We start from the raw sequence: 5,688 nt of genomic DNA, 5'->3' as shown, positions 1-5,688 counted from the left end.
CCCTATCCCCAAGCCCCCTACCCTATTTCCCCACAACATTGATGTGCAGCACAGGGGGGAGGTGGGAGGGGACAACTTTACTGGCCTGCCACTGGAAAGATGGGAATAAAGTGGAGAGAGCCAGACATCTCTCTGTAGGAGAAAGGTCCCCAGAACTGAAGGCACAAGACCTTTAATGGAATCCTGCTTCTGCTGTGTCCTAGACATTGGAATAGATAATTTAAGATCCTCTCTAGCTCTAACTGGAGCAGTGCAGAGCCAGGACCTTTCTTGGGACAGACTTGTCTTGTACAATGTCATTGGTTTGCTATGCACTTCAGGGGCCAGTTTTTAAAATAGGAGCAGTATTTGAAGTGGGAAATACTGAAAGGGCATTGACCTGAATTTGATTCTGATTTGTCATGGGGAAAATAGGGTAGGGGGTTTGGGGTAGGGGTTAGTGGTTTGGGGTCCTTAGGAATTCCTCTTTAAAGAATTACACCGGGCAGCTAGGTGGCGCAGTGGATAGAGCACCAGCCCTGGAGTCAGGAGTACCTGGGTTCAAATCCTGCCTCAGACATTTAACACTTACTAGCTGTGTGACCCTGGGCAAGTCACTTAACCCCAATTGCTTCACTAAAAAAAAAAAAAGAATTACACCCTCTTGCACACAAAAGCAGTTAGAATAAGATGGTAATTTATTTGGGGCAGGGTAAGGGAAGGGAAACCATGAAAGAAATCCTTGGACTTCTCATGGGGAGAAAGGCATGGCACAGAGTATGGCTCTGAGATACCAATCTCCTTGAGCAGAAGACTGGCAGGTACTTTTACAGAGGACTGATGGGGGTGATCATCTGACTGTGGAAAGTTCCCTTAGTGAGGGAGGACCATCCCCCACTGGTGGTGGCTGGAGGAGTTGGGTGAGGGGTGGCTGCGGATCTCAGGCCATCTCCTCAAGGACACAAAGGCAGCAGCCACACCTAATCTTAATCCCCAGGGTTGAGAGAGACTAGAATGAAGGGTGAGGGTCACGAGCTAGCTCTGTCTGATCTGGTTCCACTTATCTCTTAGGTGTGTCTGTCCTTTGGTTTAGCTTCTCAAGGAGAAGGTACCCCAAAGAACTTCTGGGGTGCTCTGGGCCCATAACAGATTCTTTCATTTACATTTTTATGTCTTTGGGCTGATTATTCCACTCTTGAGTTCTGGCCCCCTGATCATATCACCAGTTACACCCACCTTTACTCCAGTAAACGATGCGAGTGAAGGTGGCACCATTGGGACTGGGAGCTCTACCAATTTATGTTGCAGAATTTCCACTGGGCCCTCACTGCCACGAGGCAATCCTGCTCTTCCTCCCTCATCAGCTCTCGGCCCCACTCTCCACCAAGACCTTCTCAGCCCTCCTCAAACTTCCCATGTCTCCCCTTCCCTCCCCCTCCCCGGAGACCTTTGCTCATGTATTACAGGGAAAAAATAAAACCTGAGCTGTCTCTTCTCCCCTCTCCCTCATCTCCCACCATTCGGATACGCCTTCCATCACTCTTTCCTTTCACTGGGCCTTCCCTTTGCCAATGCAAACCCCTCTTCCTGTACAAATGATCCCATTCTATCTCAGCTTCTCCAGCAGAGTGCCCCCTGTCTTCTCCACTCAATCTCAGATCATCAATCTCTCCCTATCCGTTGGCTGCTTCCCTCTTGCCTACAAACTTGCCCACCTCTCCCCATCCTGAAAACCCCCTCACTTGATCCTTCCATCCCTGAAATTGTCCCACACCTCTCTTCTGTGGTCAAACTCCTCCAAAAGGCCGACCACGACTGGTGCCTCCACACTCTCCTCCCTCTCCTCTTAGGCCCTCAGTCGGCCTCCCAAACAGTAGTGTGATCGCGCCATTGGCCTTTTCTCCATTCATTATCCTCGCCCTCTCTGCAGACCTTTGACACTGCTGAACAACTCGATCCCTGACTCCCTGATCCAGGGACCTCAGCCTCCTGGCTGTTGCACCATCTCTGGATTCTGGGCATTCTCTGGCCACGCTCCCTTCTTCCCTCTGACTACTGACCTCCCTGGCTTCTTCTAAGTCCTAACTAAAGCTGCCCTTCTACAGGAAGTCCTCCCCAGCCCCTCCTAATGCGGGTGCCTTCCCTCTGTTGTTACTTCCCATTTACTCTGTAGAGAGCTCCTCCATATGTATATACTGTTTGCCTTGTCTCCCCCAGGGGCCTGGGAGCTCTCTGAGAGGAGGGGACGCCTTTCGCCCTTTTCTGTATCCCCTGCTCCCTGAGCTCAGTGCCAGCCACATAGGAGGTGCTTACCACAGGGTTACCCATCACCCTTTTCACCCCGATCCTCCAGGACATGGTGCTGCCCTTGTTCTCCTGCTCCTCCTGCCTGAGGGCTCTTTTGCAGTCTCTTCTCCTGCATCTTCACCCAGGACAGGGCTCCATGCTTGGCCCCTTCCTCTCCCTTTATACTAGTTCACTTGGTGATCTCAGCAGCTCCCATGGATCCCCTGATCTCTGTGCAGATGGTTCTGAAATGTACTCCTCCGAGCCCACATCTCCCTCCTGCCCTTCCTATTGCTGTTGAGGGCACCAACAAAGTGCCGCCCTTCAGGCTCACAGCCTAGGAGTTCTCCTGGACTCCCCACATCCAATCTCTTGCCAAGGCCTGCTGCCTTTTCTCCTGGCACTGCCTCCACCCTGGCCTATTACAACAGCCTGAAGGTGGCCCTGCAAGCCCTAAGCCACCGGTGATTTTCCCGAAGCAAGGTCTCATCTGGCTATATCACCTGCCTGTTCAATAAACCAATGGCCCCAATTATTTCCAGGATCAAACATAAAATTCTCTGCATTTGAAGCCCTTTACAACCTGCCCCCATCCCACCTTTTCAATGTTGGTAGCTTATATACCGCTACACACTGTAATCCCAGTGACACCAGGCTCCCATCTCAGCTCAGGATATTTTCTCTGACTGTTCTCCATGCCAGGCACACTTGCCCCTCTTTCACTTCAACCACTGACCTCTCTGGCTTCCAGTCCAAGCTGAACTCCTGCCTTCCACAGGTAGCCTTCCCTGACCCCTAATTCCAGTGCTGCCTAGTGATGTCACCCTCTGTTAAATATTTCCTCTTTGGGGGGCAGCTAGGTGGTGCAGTGGTAAAGCACCGGCCCTGGATTCAGGAGTAACCTGAGCTCAAATCCGGCCTCAGACACTTGACACTAACTGTGTGACCCTGGGCAAGTCATTTAACTCTCATTGCCCCGCAAAAATAAACAAACAAATAAATAAAAATTCCCTCTTTATCCTGCCCACAGCTTGTTTATCCATAACTGTTTGCGTGTGGTCTCTGTTCACTGGGAGCTCTTTTCCCAAGGGGAGGGTTTGTCTTCTGCCTTTCTTAGTACTTCCAGCACTTAGCACAGTACCCGACACACCACAGGCATTTAACAAATGTTTGTTGCCTGATAACTTTTAGGTCTTTCTGTTCCTTTGAAAATGAGGGAGCTGTGAGCTGATCCAGCCATGCTGGAGAGCAATTTGGAACTATGCCCAAAGGGTGATAAAGCTGTGCATGCCCTTTGACCCAGCAATCCCACTGTTGGGTCTTTTGCCCAAAGAGATCATGGAAAGGGGAAAGGGACCCACATGTACAAAAATATTTATAGCTGCTCTTTATGCGGTGGCAAGGAATTGGAAGTTGAGGGGATGCCCATCCATTGGGGAACGGCTGGACAAGTTGTGGTATAGGAATACAATGGAATACTATTGTGTTGTAAGAAACGATGAGCAGGAAGAGTTCAGAGAAACCTGGAGGGTCTTGCATGGGCTGATGATGAGTGAGATGAGCAGAACCAGAAGAACATTGTACACAGTATCATCAACATTGAGTGTTGACCTACTGTGACGGACTATATTCTTCTCACCAATGCAATGGTACAGAAGAGTTCCAGGGAACTCGTGATGGAAGAGGATCTCCAAATCCAGGAAAAAAAAAAAACAAAACTGCAGAGTATAGATGCTGAATGAACCATACTATTTCTTTTGTTTTTGATGCTGTTGTTTTTTTCTATTTAGAGGTTATCCATCATTGCTCTGATTTTTTTTCTCTTATAAAATGACTAATGCAGAAATAGGATTAATGTTATTATGTGTGTATATATATATATATATTTATAACCTATATCAGATTACCTGCTGTCTAGGGGAGGGGGGGAGGGAGAAAAATCTGAAATTGTAAAGCTTGTATAAACAAAGGTTGAGAACTATCTTTACATGTAACGGGAAAAAAAATAAAATACTTTATTAATTTAAAAAATTAAATTAAAAAAAAGAAAATGAGGGAGTTGGACTTGATATAATCTAAGGTCTCTTCTTGTTCTAGATCTATTTAGAGTTTATTTCAAATCCTAAAGCTTAGCACAATGCCTACAAATGACAATTAACATTGACTGGATTAAAAAACAAACTTTACAATGTCATTCAATAGGGGGAGTGACAAGGTAAGCCTATGTTCATATGTGCAATTATGAGATTGTTGGTAATGGGAAAAAAGACTTTCAGTTGAATGACAGTCACACGCCAGTGTTCAAGGAGTCGGAAGAGAAGTAGATGCAGTGAAGTTAGTTAGACCTTTTCTCAGTCTGGCTGTTGAGGGAAGGCATACTAATACAAGCCAATGCTAAAAGAAAATGCCCTCCGCATCCAGATAAAACACTGTGGGATCTGAATGGATCGAAGCTGACTATACTTTCGCTTTTGTTGTTGCTTTTTTGTTCTTGTTCCTGCTTATTCTTTCTTACGGTTTTTTTTTTTTCTTTTTATTTTGATCCTTCTCTCTTGCAATATGGAAATGTTTAAAAAAAGAAAAAAAGGCACACTAAAAAATCCTTTCAGTATCTTGGAGACCAGGAAATGTTTGTAACAAGATCAAGGGAGTTGGTAGTTTCAGAAGGATTAGAGACCAGGGGCAAACAGCAGAAATGGGAAAGGGTGAGATCGAGGGCACAGGGTGAGGGGTTGGCCTGGCAAGGAGGGCCATCTCATTTTCAGAGACTGGAGGAGAAAATGGGGAGTGATTTGTTCTGAGCTGCTTAAGTACCTTATTACAGAGATGAAGATCCGCTAGTTTGGGGGGTGGGGTAGGGCTGGGAGTGGCAGCAAGCCTGGGCAGTAGTTTATTTAGGCACAGCTCACACTATTTATTGGTAGATTCAGATTGTTAAAGAAAGGCTTCTCCAGAAATGAATTCTGGGAAAGGAAGATGGCTGGCATCCCTCAGCACTCAATCCCAAGCTGCACCTTTGGTAAGAGATCTGCAGACCACAAAACACAAGGAGCTAACCCGGCTGTGTGTTTTTTGCTGACTGCTGTGCCACAGAACACAAGTAACACCACAGAATATCTCAGTGGGCCTGTGACCTCTTTACTGTGCTCCTCCAACAACACAGATCACTGCCCATTGATGCCCTCACACATCCTTTCTCTATGGGCAGGGAAGAGAAAGACAGCCCCTTCCCAATGCTGGAGCTCTCCCCCTTCTGACCTTCCTTGGCAATTGAGCAACAAGTGAACTGTCGATGACCTCTCCAGCGTTCGCTACAAGGCTGGTCCAGGTCCTTCCCAATCACACATCATCTAGAAGGGATCTCGGACACCGTGTTGTGTGTGCAGGAAATGATAGGCTACAATCTTTATGTCCACCATGTCA

The sequence above is a fragment of the Dromiciops gliroides genome, chromosome 6 (assembly GCF_019393635.1).
Source record: "Dromiciops gliroides isolate mDroGli1 chromosome 6, mDroGli1.pri, whole genome shotgun sequence".
NCBI classification, from domain to species: domain Eukaryota; kingdom Metazoa; phylum Chordata; class Mammalia; order Microbiotheria; family Microbiotheriidae; genus Dromiciops; species Dromiciops gliroides.
This window is presented reverse-complemented; position numbering follows the sequence as displayed.